Source organism: Rattus norvegicus, chromosome 13, assembly GCF_021556685.1.
Source record: "Rattus norvegicus strain SHRSP/BbbUtx chromosome 13, alternate assembly SHRSP_T2T, whole genome shotgun sequence".
In the NCBI taxonomy this organism is placed as follows: Eukaryota; Metazoa; Chordata; class Mammalia; order Rodentia; family Muridae; genus Rattus; species Rattus norvegicus.
In genome coordinates this window covers 13,910,222-13,930,526 of record NC_141546.1, presented here as the reverse complement: position 1 = coordinate 13,930,526, position 20,305 = coordinate 13,910,222, and positions in this window count along the sequence as shown.

Sequence of the window (20,305 nt, the reverse complement as noted above, 5' to 3'; positions counted from 1 at the left end):
GAAACAGAAGGAACACCCATTCAAAGCCTCCCCCACATGTGGCCCATACATATACAGCCATCCAATTAGACAAGATTGATGAAGCAAAGAAGTACAGGCCGACAGGAGCCAGATGTAGATCTCTCCTGAGAGACACAGCCAGAATACAGCAAATACAGAGGCGAATGCCTGCAGCAAACCACTGAACTGAGAATAGGACCCCCGTTGAAGGAATCAGAGAAAGAACTGGAAGAGCTCGAAGGGGCTCGAGACCCCTTATGAACAACAATGCCAAGCAACCAGAGCTTCCAGGGACTAAGCCACTACCTAAAGACTATACATGGACTGACCCTGGATACTGACCTCATAGGAAGCAATGAATATCCTAGTAAGAGCACCAGTGGAAGTGGAAGCCCTGGGGCCTTCTGAGACTGAACCCCCAGTGAACTAGATTGTTTTGGGTAGGGCTGTAATGGGGGGAGAATGGGGAGGGGAACACCCATAAAGAAGTGGAGGTGGAGGGATTAGGGGGATGTTTGCCCGGAAACCAGGAAAGGGAATAACACTCAAATGTAAATAAGAAATACTCAAGTTAATAAAAAAAAAGACAAAAACTAATAGATTGGATGTGCAAACAAGATCCGGCATTTTTCTATATACAAGAAAGACTCCTAAACAACAGAACAGACACTATCTCAGAGTAAAAGGATAGAAAATGGCCTTCCAAGTAAATGATCCAAAGAAACAAGCTTGTGTTGCCATCCTACTGTCCAATAAATCAGACTTTCAACCAAAAGTTATCAAGCATGATGAGAAAGGATATTTCATATTCATAAAAGGGAAAATCCACCCAGAGAATGTAACAATTCTGAATATCTATGCCTCAAATGAAATGGTACCCACATCCATAAAAGAAACTTTACTATAGTTCAAAACATACATTGAATTCCCTACAGTAATAGTGGGAGACTTCAACACCCTACTCTTAACAATGGACAAGTTATTGAAACAGAAACTAGACAGAGACACATTGATACTAATAGAGGTTATAAACCAAATGGATTTAAGAAATATCTACGTAACATTTCACCCTAAAAGAAAAGAAGAAATCTTATTTTCAGTACCTCATGGCACCTTCTCTAAAACAAAACAAACAAACAAAAAAAATGGTCATAAAACAACCCTCAACTGATACAGGAAGACTGAAATAAATCCTTGCACCCTATCAGACCACCATAGCCTAAAGCTAGTTTTCAATATCAGCAAAAGCAACAGAAAAACCAAGTAATTGTGAGAATTGAAGAATTCTCTTTTCAATGATAATTTGGTCATGGATGAAATAAAGAAATTAAAGACTTCCTTGGAATTTAATGAAAATGTTGAATATCATACCCAAATGTATGAAACATAGTTAATGCAGTGCTAACGGGAAAATTCATAGCACTAAGTGTAAAGTACCTGGAGAGATCTTACACTAGAAACTTAACCGCACACCTCAGATCTCTAGAATACAAAGAAGCAAACTCACCCAAGAGGTGTAGAAGGCAGGAAATAGTCAATATCATGGCTGAAATCCACTGTATAGAACCTAAGAGAACAATACCAAGAATCGGCAAATCCAAGAGCTGGTTCTGTGCCAAAATCAGTAAGATAGAGAAACACTAAGCCAGAATAACCAGAGGGCACAGAGACAGTGTCCAAATTAATAAGATCAGAAATGAAAAGGGAAACATAATAACAGAAATGAAGGAATTCCAAAGGACCATCAGATCCTACTACTAAAAGCCTATACTCAAAAAAAATGTAAAATCTAGATGAAATGGACAGTTTTCTAGACAGATATTACATACCAAAGTTAATCAAGAGATTATAAACTCTCCTTAAAGGTCCATTTCTCCTATATCCATAAGTAAATAGAAGTACTTTTTAAAAACTTCCCTACTGACCAAAAACAAGCAAACAAACAAACAAACCAAAAAAAAAAATCACCTAAACCTAAAGGGTAGAAAGATTTAGTTTAGAATTCTACTAGACCGTCAAAGTAGACCAGATGCCAATATGTCTCCAATTATTCCATATAATAGAAACAGAAGGAACACTAATTCATCCTACAGAGCCTCAATTACTCTGATAACTTAACCACACCCTGTGAAAAAAGAGAACTTCAGACCAGTCTTGCTTATGAATATTGATGGAAAACACTAAATAAAATTCTTACAAACCATCATTCAGCATGATCAAGTAAGCTTCATCCCAGGGATGATAGGTTGTTTCAGTATACAAAAATTCATTAGTGTAATCCGCCATATACAAACTTAAAGAAAAAAATCACATGATCATTTCCTTAGATCCTGAAAAAGCATTTAACAAAATATAACACCCATTCATGTTAAACATATTGTTGTGATCAGGAATTTATTGTGTATACTTCAACATAGTAAAAGCAATTTACTGCAAACCAACAGCCAATATCAAATTAAATGGGGAGATATTTGAAGCAACCACACTAAAATCAGGGATAAGACAAGTATGTGCACTCTACCCATATCTATTCAATATAGTACTTAAAGTGCTGGCTCGAAAAATATGGCAACAAAAAGAGATCAAGTAAATAAAAATTGGAAGAAAAGAAAGAAAGGTATCAGTATTTGCAAATGATATGATAGTAAGAATAAGTGACCATAAAAATTTCCCAGGGAACTTCTCCAGCTGAGAAACAACTTCAGCAAAGATATAAAATTAACTGGCCAAATCTAAAATTAACTCAAATAAATCAGTAGCTTTCCTTTATACAAATGAAAAACAGGTGGAGAAAGATATTAGGGAAACACCTCCATTCACAATAGCCACAGATAATATAAAATACCTTGGGGTAATTTAAAGGAAAAAATGAAAGTTCTGTAAGATGAGAACTTCAAGTCTCTCATGATGGAAACCAAAGAACATCTCAGAAAATGGAGAGATATCCTATGCTCATGGATTGATAGAGTTAATATAGTAAAAAGGGCCATCCTACCTTATGCAATCTACAAATACAATGCAATCCACCTCAAAATCCCAAGTCAATTCCTCAAATACATGAAAAGAGCAATTCTCACATTTATCTGGAAAGTCAAAACATCCAGAATAGGTAAAACAATTCCTAACAATAAAAGAATGGTTGGGCGAATCACATCTCTGACCTCAAGCTACATTACAGAGCAATAGTGATAAAAACAAAACAAAACAAAACAAACAAAAAAAACCCTGCATGGTATTGGTACAGAGTCAGACAGGTTGATCAGTGGAATAGAATTGAAGACTCAAAAATAAAACCACACACTTACACATACCTGAATTTTAACAAAGCAGCCAAATATATACAATGGAAAAAGAAAACATCTTCAATAAATGGTGCTGGTCTAACTGAATGACTATATGCAGAAAAATAAAAATAGACCAATATTTGTCACCATGCACAAAGTTCAAGTCGAAGTGAATCAAAGTCTTCAACATAAAACCAGATACACTGAATCTAATAGAAAAGATGATGCAAGAGATTTTTGAAATCATTGGGACAGGGGGAAATTTCAGAAACAGAACTCTAATGTCTCATGCTCTAAAATCAAGAATTGATAAATGGGACCTCATGAAATGGGAAAGCTTCTGTAAGGAAAGGACATAGTCAATAAAACACATCAATATCCTACAGATTGGGAAAAACTCTGCACTAACCCCACACAGAAAAGAGGTCTAATATTCAAAATATATAAAGAACTCAAGCAGCTACCCACCAAGAAACCAAACAACCCAATCAAAATGGGTTATAGAACTAAACTAAGAATTCACAACAGAGGAATCTCAACTAGCTGGGAAACACCTAAAAAAATGTTCAAAGTGCTTAGTGATCAGAGAAATCCAAATCAAAACAACCCTGAGATTCCACCTGTCATCAGTGTGAAAGGCTAAGATCAAAACCTCAGGTAACAACACACGTTGGTGAGGATGCAGAGAAAGAGTAATACTCCTCCATTGCTGGTAGGATTGCAAACTGGTACATCCACTTTATAAATCAATTTGGAGGTTACTCAGAAAATTGGAAACAGGCCTCGCAACACCATTCTTAGGAATATACCCTAAAGGTGCCCTACCATGCCACAGCGGCACATGTTCCAATATGTTAATAGCAGGCTTATTTGTCATAGACAGAAGCTAGAAACAACCCAGATGATAAATGATAGAAAAGTGGATACAAACATTGTGGTTCATTTACAAAATGGAATATTTCTTGGCTGTTAACAATGAGGACATCCTGAGTTTTGCAGGACAATGGATGGAACTAAAAACTATCTTCCAGAGTGAGGTAACTTTGACCCAAAGGACATGCATATAATGTTCTTTCTAATAAGTGACTATTAGCCAAAAGAAGGTGTAGAATACTGAAGATGCAGTCCAAAGAACTCAAAAAGGTAAAAAAAGTTGAAGGGCCCAAGTGAGAATGCCTCAGTCTCACTTGAGACAGAGAGAAGTATAGAAAGGGGGAAAAGGACTGGATCACTGAAGGATAGCAGAAAGAATGGAAACATGTGACCTAGTGAGGAAGGGGGTTGGGAGGACACTCTAAAATATACATGTGACCTTGGAAGTGAGAGATTCTCAGGAAACAGGGGGGCTGCTAGATGAAATGCTCTACAGTGGAGAGGGGAACCTATTGAACCCACTTCCAAGAAAAAGACAGGACACCAATTTCTTTCCTGTCTGAAAGAAACACAAGGGCAGTAAAGGAGAAAAGCCTGCAAAAAAGAAGGTCCAAAGACATGTCCAAAGTCGGATCTAACTCAACGGGAGGTCCCAAGACCTGACACCATTACTGAGGCTATGGGGCATTCATAAAAACTCAGGTGACAGCAAATGCTGGCGAGGATGTGGAGAAAGAGGAAGACTCCTCAATTGTTGGTGGGATTGCAAACTGGTACAACCATTCTGGAAATCAGTCTGGAGGTTCCTCAGAAAATTGGACATTGAACTGCCTGAGGATCCATCTATACCTCTCTTGGCCATATACCCAAAAGATGCCCCAACATATAAAAAAGACACGTGCTCCACTATGTTCATAGCAGCCTTATTTACAATAGCCAGAAGCTAGAAAGAACCCAGATGCCCTTCAAGAGAGGAATTGATACAGAAAATGTGGTACATCTACACAATGGAATATTACTCAGCTATCAAAAAAATGACTTTATGAAATTTGTAGGCAAATGGTTGGAACTGGAAAATATCATCCTGAGTGAGGTAACCCAATTACAGAAATACACACATGGTATTCACTCATTGATAAGTGGCTATTAGCCCAAATGCTTGAATTACCCTAGATGCCTAGAACAAATGAAACTCAAGAAGGATGATCAAAATGTGAATGCTTCACTCCTTCTTTAAAAGGGGAACAAGAATACCCTTGGCAGGGAATAGAGAGGCAAAGATTAAAACAGACATAGAAGGAACACCCATTCAGAGCCTGCCCCACATGTGGCCCATACATATACAGCCATCCAATTAGACAAGATGGATGAAGTGAAGAAGTGCAGGCCAACAGGAGCCGGATGTAGATCGCTCCTGAGAGACACAGCCAGAATACAGCAAATACAGAGGCCAGGAGCAAACCACTGAACTGAGAATAGGACCCCCGTTGAAGGAATCAGAGAAAGAACTCGAAGAGTATGAAGGAGTTCAAGACCCCTTATGAACAACAATGCCAAGCAACCAGAGCTTCCAGGGACTAAGCCACTACCTAAAGACTATACATGGACTGATCCTGGACTCTGGACTCTTACCTCATAGGTAGCAATGAATGTTCTAGTAAGATCACCAGTAGAAGGGGAAGCCCTTGTTCCTGCTAAGACTGAACCCCCAGTGAACGTGATTGTTGGGGGGAGGGCGGCAATGGGGGGAGGATGGGGAGGGAACACCCATAAAGAAGGGGAGGGGGAGGGATTAGTGGGATGATTGCCCGGAAACCGGGAAAGGGAATAACACTTGAAATGTAAAAAAGAAATACTCAAGTTAATAAAAAAAAAAATGACCTATCACGACTGCTCTCCAACAGACCAAAAAGCAGCTGAAAGGGTCAAATGCAGATATGTGCACCCTGCAATGAATGACCTCTCTGCTGCTGACCTCCTGGTTTCATTATGGAAAAAGCTGGAGGAAGGTGAGGAGGTGTGCAACTCTGTAGGAAGACCAGTAGCCTCAATTAAGTTGGAGTCCTGAGAATTCTCAGACACTGGGTCACCAACCAAGCATCCTCCACCAACTGAGATGAGGCCTCCAACACACATATGCAGCAGTAGACCAGGAGGGGAATAAAATCTGGAGTAGATAAATAAATAGATAAATAAATACATAAATAAACTTTAAAAAAATTCTACACAAAATTACAACCAATATATCTGACAAACTTCAAAAGAAGTTAAAAATGAGAGGAATATTGCCAATCTTTTCAAGCGAAGCCAGTTTCATGCTAAAAAACTGTGAAACATAAACAAAAAAAAACAAAACAAAACAAAACAAAACCACAGAATAGCCTCCCTGATAAACATTCTTCAAAATCCACAACAAAATGCTAGCAAAAAAACTATGAACACATATCAAGAAATACATCCAACATGTCCACTGGTCTTATTCTAGATATGAAGGATTGGTTCAATTTTTGCATATCCATAAATAGAGTAAATTATAAGCAAACTTAAAGATAAATATGGCTTGACTATCTTGGAAAGTGAAGAAAAAGCCTTTGACAAGATTGTGCAAGCTGTTTTGAAATGGTCCTAGAATGAACAGAACTGGCAGAAATATACATCCAAAAAATACAGACTCACTGTGACAAATTCAGAGCCAGCCTTATCCAACATGGGAATAAATGCAAAATACTTTAATATCAGCAACAATACAGAGTTGGTCTCTATCCTCACTTCTTTTCAATACTGTCCTCAAACAACTAACTAGAGCACTAATGAAAGAGGAAGAAATTAAAGAGTTAGAAATAGGAAAGGAAATTGAATATCATTTTTATACAAAAGAGATCCTAAAAATTTTATAAAAATTAGATACCAAATTTTGACTAGAAAGATAAGAGATAGATAAACTGAAGGAAATGGAGAGGGGTGTGGTGGGCTATAGGGAGGACAATTAGTTGTGTGTGGAGGTAGTACAGTAGGAGGCTGTGAGAAAGAATGGCCATCTCTAAGATTAGCTGGAGAGCTGTGACTGGGGAAGGTACAGGGAGTCTATGAGGTAACCCGAGCTGAAATTCATGGAAGATATAGAGTGAAATATCTGCCCCGTGTATCCAGGCAGGATTTCCAGTGGGAAGAGGAGGACATTAACTTACCTACAGAACCTTGAACTCAAAAGTTGTCTACAAGATGCTCAGGGAAAAAGATAAAGCAGAGTTTAAAGGAAAGTTCAACCAATGAATACTATACTCGCTTGAGACCATCCTATGGGAATGAGACACACTCCTGACATAATTAATGATATTTTGTTTTGCCTGTAGACAGGAATCTAGCCTAACTGTCCCAATAGACGTCATGTGCTTCTCTATGGAAACAGATGTAAAGACCCATATTCTAACATCAGATAGATAATGTAGAGTCTTGTGGAAGAGTGTGGGATAAAATTTATCAAGCCAGAGGAGTTAAGGACACACAAGAAGACATATAATGTACAATATCCCATGAATTAGCCTTTCACTGACACATGTATACAATGGCACACACTGGTAAATAGACAATAAACAAATCAATAAAATAATATTTTTTTACATTTGTATAGCCCTTTAGATTTTAACTATTAGGCATGATTCTGATTTTCTACTTGTTAAGTCAGAAATTATGTTTTCCCAATGTATGTATAAAGGTACCAAGCCAAATATGAGAAAAACTGTATAGTGTCAGTGAATGCAGTCATTACTGAACTTCCCTGTTAAACACCAAATTATTTCTTATACTGTAATTTTCCTAGTCACAAAATCTTCAAACATTTTTGAGAGTTCATTTATTTGTTGAATTTTTTTGTTTGTTTATGTCTTTGTTTTCAATTCTCTCTAGGATCTCCTGAATCACCCACTAAAGTTATTTGAGAGACACTCTCTGAAATACTTATTTGTAACTACACATATTGTTTTTATCTCAATGAGAAAGTAATGTCTCAGAGGATTATGCTGATAGCAACTGTTTCCCTTTGCTGTCTATGGATATTATTACAACCAATTCTTCTTTCCTGTGTTAAAATGAGAACCCTCAGGAAGTTAAATTTCCCTTTATTGGGAGTATTTTCAACATTACCTGAAAATTTGTTAATATTTTCTTCTTTAGATTTCAGATTCATTATTAGGAACTATCTACTGTGATTTATCATCAGTCTTATCAAATGTGATGGCGTTCTTATAGCAAGAGACTCATCAGTTAGAAGAATCATTTTCTGATTATTTAACTATAAAAAACAGAGTATTAGATTTCTTTTTCAGAGGAACTGGATTACACTATGCTAATTCATGGCTCAAAGCACACCGAGGTCTCTTTTTGCAGTGCATCTGAAGCAAGATTTATTTATTTTTTGATCATAAAAACTATATACATTAATATTTAATTATTTAAATTCCATTTTCTATATTATTAAATATGCTCTTTAAAAAATAAGAAAATGGGGTTGGGGATTTAGCTCAGTGTAGAGCGCTTGCCTAGCAAGCGCAAAGCCCTGGTTTCAGTATTCAGCTCCGAAATATAATATGCAAAATGAATCGTATAAAGTCTAAAAGTGATTTTAAGTCAATAACTCAATCATAGAAAAGAATATTTGGCAAAGGAAAAATACACAAAGATGAACTCTCAATCCTAAATATCTATGCTCCAAATACAAGGGCACCTACATACATAAAAGAAAACATACTAAAGCTCAAAACACACATTGCACCTCACACAATAATAGTAGGAGATTTTAACACCCCACTCTTATCAATGGACAGATCATTGAAACAGAAATTAAACAGAGACATAGACAGACTCAGAGAAGTCATGAGCCAAATGGACTTAACAGATATCTATAGAACATTCTATCCTAAAGCAAAAGGATATACCTTCTTCTCAGCTCCTCATGGTACTTTCTCCAAAATTCACCATATAATTGGTCAAAAAACGGGTCTCAACAGGTACAGAAAGATAGAAATAATCCCATGTGTGCTATTAGACGACCACGGTCTAAAATTGGTCTTCAATAACAATAAGGGAAGAAAGCCCACATATACGTGGAAATTGAACAATGCTCTACTCAACGATAAGCTAGTCAAGGAAGAAATAAAGAAAGAAATTAAAAACTTTTTAGAATTTAATGAAAATGAAGGTAGATCATACCCAAACTTATGGGACAAAATGAAAGCTGTGCTAAGAGGAAAACTCATAGCTCTATGTGCCTGCAGAAAGAAACAGGAAAGAGCATATGTCTCCAACTTGACAGCACACCTAAAAGCTCTAGAACAAAAAGAAGCAAATACACCCAAGAGGAGTAGAAGGCAGGAAATAATCAAACTCAGAGCTGAAATCAACCAAGTAGATACAAAAAGGACCAAAGAAAGAACCAACAGAAGCAAAAGTTGGTTCTTTGAGAAAATCAACAAGATAGATAAACCCTTAGCCAGACTAATGAGAGGACACAGAGGGTGTGACCAAATTAACAAAATCAGAAATGAAAAGGGAGACATAACTACAAATTCAGAGGAAATTCAAAAAAACATCAGATCTTACAATAAAAGCCTACATTCAAAAAAACTTGAAAATCTGCAGGAAATGGACAATTTCCTAGACAGATACCAGGTATCGAAGTTAAATCAGGAACAGATAAACCAGTTAAACAACGCCATAACTCCTAAGGAAATAGAAGCAGTCATTAAAGGTCTCCCAACCAAAAAGAGCCCAGGTCCAGACGGGTTTAGTGCAGAATTTTATCAGACCTTCATAGAAGACCTCATACCGTTACTATCCAAACTATTCCACAAAATTGAAACAGATGGAGCACTACCGAATTCCTTCTATGAAGCCACAATTACTCTTATACCTAAACCACACAAAGACCCAACAAAGAAAGAGAACTTCAGGCCAATTTCCCTTATGAATATCGAAGAAAAAATACTCAATAAAATTCTGGCAAACCGAATCCAAGAGCACATCAAAACAATCACCCACCATGATCAAGTAAGCTTCATCCCAGGCATGCAGGGATGGTTTAATATATGGAAAACCATCAACGTGATCCATTATATAAACAAACTGAAAGATCAAAACCACATGATCATTTCATTAGATGATGAGAAAGTATTTGACAAAATTCAACACCCCTTCATGATAAAAGTCCTGGAAAGAATTGGAATTCAAGGCCCATACCTAAACAAAGTAAAAGCCATATATAACAAACCAGTTGCTAACATTAAACTAAATGGAGAGAAACTTGAAGCAATCCCACTAAAATCAGGGACTAGACTAGGCTGCCCACTCTCATCCTACTTATTCAATATAGTTCTTGAAATTCTAGCCAGAGCAATCAGACAGCAAAAGGAGGTCAAGGGGATACAGTTCGGAACAGAAGAAGTCAAAATATCACTATTTGCAGATGATATGATAGTATATTTAAGTGATCCCAAAAGTTCCACCAAAGAACTACTAAAGCTGATAAACAACTTCAGCAAAGTGGCTGGGTATAAAATTAACTCACATAAATCAGTAGCCTTCCTCTACACAAAAGAAAACAAGCTGAGAAAGAAATTAGGAAAACGACACCCTTCATAATAGACCCAAATAAAATAAAGTACCTCGGTGTGACGATAACCAATCAAGTAAAAGATCTGTACAATAAGAACTTCAAGACTCTGAAGAAAGAAACTGAAAAAGAACTCAGAAAATGGAAAGATCTCCCATGCTCATGGATTGGCAGGATTAATATAGTAAAAATGGCCATTTTACCAAAAGCTATCTACAGATTCAATGCAATCCCCATCAAAATACCAATCCAATTCTTCAAAGAGTTAGACAGAAAAATTTGCAAATTCATCTGGAATTACAAAAAACCCAGGATAGCTAAAACTATCCTCAACAATAAAAAGACTTCTGGGGGAATCACTATCCCTGAACTCAAGCAGTATTACAGAGCAATAGTTATAAAAACTGCATGGTATTGGTACAGAGACAGACAGATAGACAAATGGAACAGAATTGAAGACCCAGAAATGAACACACACACCTATGGGCACTTGATTTTTGACAAAGGAGCCAAAACCATCAAATGGAAAAAAGACAGCATTTTCAGCAAATGGTGCTGGTTCAACTGATGGTCAACATGTAGAAGAATGCAGATCGATCCATGCTTATCACCCTGTACAAAGCTTAAGTCCAAGTAGATCAAGGACCTCCACATCAAACCAGATACACTCAAACTAATAGAAGAAAAACTAGGGAAGCATCTGGAACACATGGGCACTGGAAAAAAATTCCTGAACTAAACACCAACGGCTTATGCTCTAATATCAAGAATCGACAAATGGGAACTCATAAAACTGCAAAGCTTCTGTAAGGCAAAGGACACTGTGGTTAGGACAAAACGGCAACCAACAAATTAGGAAAAGATCTTTACCAATCCTACAACAGATAGAGGCCTTATATCCAAAATAAACAAAGAATTCAAGATGTTAGACTGCAGGGAGACAAGTAACCCTATTAAAAATGGGGTTCAGAATTAAACAAAGAATTGACACCTGAGGAATGCCGAATGGCTGAGAAACACCTAAAGAAATGTTCAACATCTTTAGTCATAAGGGAAATGCAAATCAAAACAACCCTGATATTTCACCTCACACCAGTGAGAATGGCTATAGTCAAAAACTCAGGTGACAGCAAATGCTGGCGAGGGTGTGGAGAAAGAGGAACACTCCTCCATTGTTGGTGGGATTGCAGACTGGTACAATCATTTTGGAAATCAGTCTGGAGGTTCCTCAGAAAATTGGACATTGAAATGCCTGAGGATCCAACTATACCTCTCTTGGGCATATACCCAAAAGATGCCCCAACATATAACAAAGGTACATGCTCCACTATGTTGATAGCAGCCTTATTTATAATAGCCAGAAGCTGGAAAGAACCCAGATGCCCTTCAACAGAGGAATGGATACAGAAAATATGGTACATCTACACAATGGAATATTACTCAGCTATCAAAAAAATCACTTTGTGAAATTCGTAGGCAAATGGTTGGAACTTGAAAATATCATCCTGAGTGAGGTAACCCACTCACAGAAAAACACACATGATATTCACTCATTGATAAGTGGCTATTAGCCCAAATGTTTGAATTACCCTAGATGCCTAGATCAAATGAAACTCAAGACGGATGATCAAAATATGAATGCTTCACTCCTTCTTAAAAGGGGAACAAAAATACTCTTGGCAGGGAATATAGAGGCAAATATTAAAACAGACATAGAAGGAACACCCATTCAGAGCCTGCCCCACATGTGGCCCATACATATACAGCCACCCATTTAGACAAGTTTGATGAAGCAAAGAAGTGCAGGCCAACAGGAGCTGGATGTAGAACTCTCCTGAGAGACACAGCCAGAATAAAGCAAATACAGTGGCGAATGCCAGCAGCAAACCACTGAACTGAGAAAAGGACCCCCGTTGAAGGAATCAGAGAAAGAACTGGAAGAGCTCGTAGGGGCTCTAGACCCCATATGTACAACAGTGGAAGCAACCAGAGCTTCCAGGGACTAAGCCACTACCTAAGGACTATACATGGACTGACCTTGGACTCTGATCTCATAGGTAGCAATGAATATCCTAGTAAGAGCACCAGTGGAAGGGGAAGCCCTTGGTCCTGCTAAGACTGAACCCCCAGTGAACTAGATTGTTGGCGGGAGGGCGTCAATGGGGGAAGGATTGGGAGGGGAACACCCATAAAGAAGGGGAGGGGGAGGGATTAGGGGGATGTTTGCCCGGAAACCGGGAAAGGAATAACACTCGAAATATAATTAAGAAATACTCAAGTTAAAAAAAAAGTAAAAGAAAGAAAGAAAGTAAAGATGAATTGTGGGTATTAGAAAAAAAAAAGAATCGAATCCATGGGACTGCTTTTTTGAACAATGATTGATATGGGAAGTTCCAAAACACTGTCTCTGTGTTAATCAGTATTGCAAGTAGAAACTTCTCCGAGGAGCGTTAAGAGGTGACTTACTCTATGTGTGTAATGACATGTCTTCAGAAGTCAGCATAAAACTGCATCAATTTAGCAGAATATTGTGTTTTGTCTGGTGGAGCAGGACTTAAATCAAATCATAGAGTATTTGGTTACTATCATAACTGCCATTGCTTGACTATGGACATAACCTGCCAAGCCAGTTATTATTGTAACTCAGAGATTCCTGGGTGGATAAACTGTGACTACTTTTCTTCCTCTGTAACATGCCTCGCTCCTTTTTTTTTTTTCTTCAAACTGTTTATTAAGAAATGGAAACAACCCATTTTTTTTAAATACAAGATGTGGGTTCCTTCAGAAACAAGTCTTGAGTTTCTAGGTTATCTGATGGTTACACTGTACAAATGATAGCTAGCCATGCAAACTCTACCTGGTTAGACAATGGACAAAAATAAAAAAAAAAGAATATTTGGAAATGACAGAAAATAGCATCCCTCATATTATTTATTGTAATATTCATGTGTAAAAAGACACAAGAACCTGGTAACTCCACTGTCCATCATGATACTCATCTACCACTGTAATATCCTGTGCAAGCTTTACACATGAAAATCTAATACTGCAGTGCAATAGCACAGTAACATCAAGTCAAGGGAAAGATCCTCACCAAGAAGTCCAGGTAAACAAGCTACCAAAATGTTTGCCTTGCTCAACGAGACCTTTTTTAGATGCCCAGCTGTCAGAATTATAAAATCATATGGTCTGTTTAATATGTACATTACTTTAATAACTGCAGTTGTTTATTCTATTTCTTCTTATAAGTATTAAACTCATAGTGATCAATGAAGTTTAGATTCCAATGTAGTGTTTAGTTTTATAACATTCTTTCATTTCTATCTTTACCTGTTAAATACAAATATAATGATAATAGGATTTGGACATAAATACCACATCAAAAGAAACCAGGATATGGTATGATTTTTTTAGCTAGCTATTTTTAAGGTCTAGATCTGCCTTGTAAAAACCCAGCAAAAATTATCAGTACGATTCTATAAAAATTTAGTCTTTAGAACCAATGAAATTATGGGGCTTATTTACATAGTTTGACTGAGTGGATATTGGCAGAAGGCTAGGCAACTTCAGGAAGCCACACTGGGAAGAGACAAAAGACAAACATCAATAAATGATATCAATATGTATAGGAAAATGCAAAGAACATTAATACAAATTAATATCAGGGGTTCTATTTTCTGTAATTTCCAAATACACTTTTCTATGACTAAATTATTGAATTAAGATCACCATTATACCTGCTATGATTCATTTTGAATATTTAAAAATTAGTTTGTATTTATGTTACATTTATCTGTATAACCATTAAATTTAAGTGGAGTACTTGAATATGCCAACAGAATGTGCCTGAGAATGGTGTTACAGGCATCTTCAGGTCACTTGATGTCCATTTTGGGAATGGAAATCTGGTCCTCTGTAAGAGCAAAACAGCTGAGTTATTATACCAGCTCCCTAACTGAACTTATAAAAATCACCATTTTGGAAAAGTTTCTCTTCCTTTAGGAGTAACACAGTGAACAGTGACATTGATAATCCTGAAATGGGACCCTTACTCTTACATAGATTGATTTTATACCCACTGTATGAAATTGAGGATTTGTGGATGTTTAGAGTACATTTGTGAATTATTTTCGACAAGTCCTATTTTATTGTTGATTCTGTAACACTATGAAGTTTACACTCTTGCCAGACTCCCTCCCAAACATGATCCCATAAGGCTAAGGGTGAAAGTTTAAATAGTCACAACTTAGAATTTGTGTTATGCTTATGTTTAGCCATATTCCTTAGACAAGTGTGAAATGATGATCTTCTAATTATAAAATTCGTATTACTGAGAAGTAAATATTCCCTTAAGCAATTAGCTTTATGCTCTCTTCTTCTTTATTGACCATATTATTATATAATCATTTTAGTTTTTATGCCTAAATCAATGAGTCTTTGTAGAATCAATTTTTTGTGCATCAATAACAATAGTAATTGATTTTTTTCATATTGTTTTTGATGCTTGAATTATTCCTAGATTGCCTTGAGGTTGCAACATAACATAAACATTAGTACAGTTTCTGTAATACAATGACAAAATTTGAAGTATAGTTTTGATCCAAGATTTCTTAATTCTCAGCCACTGGTTATTTGACATGGCCATGATTCTTTTGTAAAATCAACAGTTATATAGAGTAAAGGTGATGAAAATGCTGCTGAGCTTGAAAGACAAATACAGAAACTATCCTTTCTCCAAAGAGAAAGTAAAGGCTAAAGTGTCATATCGTACTATGCTTCTATGGCTCCAGGCATCTCAGATTATCTGGGCATATGTAATTCTAGTACGAAGGCACTAGAATCCATATGCTGGAAGAAGAAACCCTAAAAACTAGTTCTAAATGGATAGCTGTGATCCAGGGAACTTCGCAAGGACTCCAAGATGATGGTTCATTATTTTGGACAAAAACATTTCAACTCAATGATAGAATACTTATAGCAAAGTTGATAAGTACTTCAAGGCTTTGCCTAATAAGACAGTACCAGAGATAGCACTAGAGAGATGACTCGGTAATCAAGTGCCCTAGCTTCTCTTTGAAGAGGAATAGGGCTGGGTTATTATCTCCCATATTTGTTAACTCATAACTACGTATATTGCAAGCTCTCAGGGATCATCCCAGTGCCCTTTTCTAGCATTTGTTGGCACCAGGCACCAAAGTTGTACTTATACATACAGGCAGGAGAAACACAAGTAAAAATACACTAAAAAAAATTAAATTGTTTCCAAGGAGTACCACAAGTCTTAGGCCTTTCTGTATGAAGACTGAAAGTTTACAAGAAACTTATTATGCATTTTAGTGGATTGGCCTAATGATTTGTATGTTTTAATGCAAATTCTGTGCTCCCAAGACTGTCCGAAAGAGGAGTGAGGACAAAGATAAGACATTGAATGACTCTGCCCCAAGTTGCCAACACCCAGTAGCTAGGCAGAAAACACATAGATGATTTTGAGGTTTCATAGTTTGGAGAGGGAGGACCACAATGAAGGAAAAGGGAAAGGAAACCAGTATAAGAAAAGAACATGTAGGAGGAAGGCGGAGATCCACCATGGACTGAAGGACAAGAAAATGTGGCACATAGGACTCCCCAATTGAGTGTATAAGCAGCCCAGAGGGAATTTAATAGTGTTTGGGTTATTGATAGAAATGTAGACTGTAACAACATGGGAGTTAAGTAACTATCCATGCATGGTGCTGCCTAAGTCTAATTTAAAAATATAAAGGCTGTGTGTTAGTCTTTCATCCAGGAATTCAAGAAATGCAAGGTAGAAACTCCATGTCACGATTTTAATATTTTTCTACAATCCATGAAATCCCAAACCCCTAAATGAAGTGAATTTTGATCTTTGTTTATTAAACTTCTTTTACTTTCAGCAGGGAACAAACTTTAAACTGCTTTTTATATTAATCACTTTATATTGCTGCTATGCAAGACTCCTAGGAATTATCAACCAGGTGAAGAGGAAGTTCACAGCAATGACATAAATATAAATAAAAACAAAATTATATTTGGCAGAGCTGCCTGTACAGAATTTAACACCAGTTAATGCACTGAGGAAGAGAAATCATGAAATTTTTCTGGAGCCTTGTTCTACTTTCATTGATATTTCTATGAAAAATACACTAACTAAAAATGAAAATTTGGGGGAGAAAAGAGTTTGTTATAGCTTAAAACTCCAAGTTTTTTTTTAAAGACTAGCAAGGTCTTGACAAGTCAAGAACATAGATAAATGAATACAAGCATGCTTACTCATTTTTATTATTGTGTTAATCTCAATGATTCTTATATTGTATATTAGTTACCCATTTGTATATTGGTAAGGGCCTCTGCTGAAGGAATTTTGCTACCAAAAGTGGGTTGAGTCCTTCTAAATGAAATTATTTACAACAATTTTTCATATACATGCCCTCAGTTAAACCTGATCTTCACAATATTTTCTTCAGGTTTTCTTCCCAGGGGTTTCTAGGTTGTATCTAGTAAGAGAAGCCATCACAAGGCCTTAAGATCTTTGGCTATAAAATATATGGAAACAATGCCACAACGAAATGCAGAATAGGTTCCATCATAAAAAAGATAAGTGGAAAATGAAACATGCCTTACAAAATGACAATTCATCAGTAAAATTAGGTAGATATACTTTAGTGTTCGTATCCCTAAGAAATTATACTCTCCTGAAGAACAGATACAATTGCTGACCCCTTTATTCAGGAAAGTTGCATAAATAGATGAAATCATAACAATTATGCCTGGAAGAATTGATGCCTGGAACCAGGAAGGAATATACTAACAAAACATAAATTAACAGCTTCATTATTGTATGATAAACTCTTTACTGTATTCTTACAAAATAACATAGGGGACATCATTTAAAAGGGCAAGCTATAGTCCATGGTATATAAGGTGTAATGAGACATAAATCCAAATGTTATGAAAAGCAATTTACTATTGCTATCCTATTTTAGACAAAGCTGAATTTAAACACAAATAAAAACAATCAAGATTAAACCAGGGAATTATGTAACAAAATGACCTGTGATCCAAAACATATATCCTTAAGGTACTTGTACCAAAAAATACTGCCTTAATATATGCAAATAAAACCCAAAGGATTTCAAATGAAGTAGATGAATGCACTAAAAATATGGAGCCTTTAGCTCTTTCACATTTAATTGACACATCAAAGCAGTAGTAGGTAATATTATTAGAGGCATAATTGAATGGAATAGCATTCTCTTCCAACTGGACCAATTACCAATGCTTATTGTGAGAATTGTAGAGCATAATCCTAATTATTTGTCTCAAAACAGACCATCAAAGGGTATAAAGCTTTTTGTTAAATTTTAATTTAAGTCCATTGGTTACAACGTAGATGGTAAACATGAAACCTAAGTTTAAAAAAAAAAGAAATAGATAAAGAGTCAATTTAAGCTTCAATGTTTGGAAACAAAAGAGTCTAGTTACAACTTCTACCTCTATAGTCATAAAAAATTCTTCCCAAAGTAGACTAAATGCTTAGATATACAATTTAAAACAATGAACACATACATTTTTATGGCAGCAGAGATGATTCAAATTTCTATGAACATGATATTATGAAAAGCAAAAATAACTCCTGAGAACCCAGAAGAGACAATTACTTTCTGCCCAAATTTCTGACCCAAGAGGAAATCATCAAGTGTCATCTGTACCCTCTAGGCACAGGGACCTAGGTACAGTCAGAAGCAGGACTCTTCAAGTTTCTCTATGTGCAAAGAACTGAAAGCCAATCAAAAGGAGCACCTAAACACTGAGAGCAGAGGTAAGACCAACTTTTCAGCTCCAAGTTACCTGCCAGGTGGACTCAGGACACGTAAAGGCAAAAGTCCTCTGTGACAGGGCATTTCCAGCTTCTGACTGTTCCAGGAACTAAATAGCATCAATCCCACAGCTCCCTGCACACAAATCCCTTGTGTGATAGAACTGAAATCCCAAAAGTGCACAAAATCCTAAGACCACAGTATAAATCGTCATTTTTGTCCACTCTTGCCCACAAACCTGGCTGAAGAGGAAACTGCATAGTTCCAGTGGATACAGGAATATAGGAGCAGGAGCAGTCACCAGCAGGAACCTGCTGGATTCTGCCTGCACCTTGAACTGAACTCAACCAGTACCACAGTTACCTAAACCCAAATCATGTAGGGGAGAGAACTGGACCCTCAGAAGTGCATGAAATACTCAGAATTCAGAGGAGACAACTACTTTCTGCCCACATTCCTGACCCAAGAAGAAATTGTCTAGTGCCATCTGTGACCTCTGGGCACATGGAACTAGGAGCAGTCTGGGGAAGGACCTGTCAGGTTTCTGCCTGCACCAAGAGTTGAAAGCCACAACAGAAATGCCTATGACACGACAGCAGAGAACTCTGTTCCCAAATCAGGTCTACAGGGTTTTGACATACAGGCCTACTAGAGGGAAAAGGCACTGTCAGAGACAGCAAGACAAGCTAACACCAGAGACAAGTTGATGGTGAGAGGCAAGCACAGAAACCTAAGCAGCAGAAACAAAGTCTATTTGGCATCATGAGAGCCCTGTTCTCCCACCAAAGCAAATACTGTATGACAAAACACACCAGAAAAGCAAGATTTATAATTAAAATCACATATTAAGAAAATGATGAAGGACTATAATAAAGACATAAATAACTCCCTTAAAGAATAACAGGACAACACAAGTAAACAAGTAGAAGCCCTTAAAGAGGAAACACAAATATCCCTTAAAGAATTACATGAAAACACACCAAACACATTAAGGAATTGAACAAAACTATACAGGATTTATAAATGGAAATAGAAACAATAAAGAAAATGCAAAGGGAGACAAACTTGGAGATAGAAAACATAGGGAAGAGATAAGGAGTCATAGATGCAAGCATCACCAAAAGAATAAAAGAGATAGAATAGAGAATATCAGGGGCAGAAGATACCATAGAAAACATCTACACAACCATGAAAAATAATGTAAAACACAAAAAGGTCTTACCCCAAAACATCCAGGAAATCCAGTGCACAATGAGAAGATCAAACCTAAGGATACTAGATATAGAAGAGAGTGAAGAATCACAGCTTAAAGGGCCAGTAATATCTGCAAAAAATTATGAAGGAAACTTCTCTAATCTAAAGAAAGATATGCCCATAAACATACAAAAGGCCTACAGATATCCAAATAGATTGAACAAGAAAAGGAATTCCTCCCTTCACAGAATAGTCAGAACACCTAATGCACAAAAACAAAGAAAGAATATTAAATACAGTAAGGAGAAAAAGACAAGTAAGATACAAAGGTAGACCTATCAGAATTACATCAGAATTCTAAAGAGAGACTATGAAAATCAGTAGTTGCTGGGCAGATGCCATACAGACCCTAAGAGAACACAAATGACAGTCCAGCCTACTGTATCCAGCAAAACTCAATTAACATAGATGGAGAAACCAAGATATTCAATGACAAAACTAAATTTTCACAA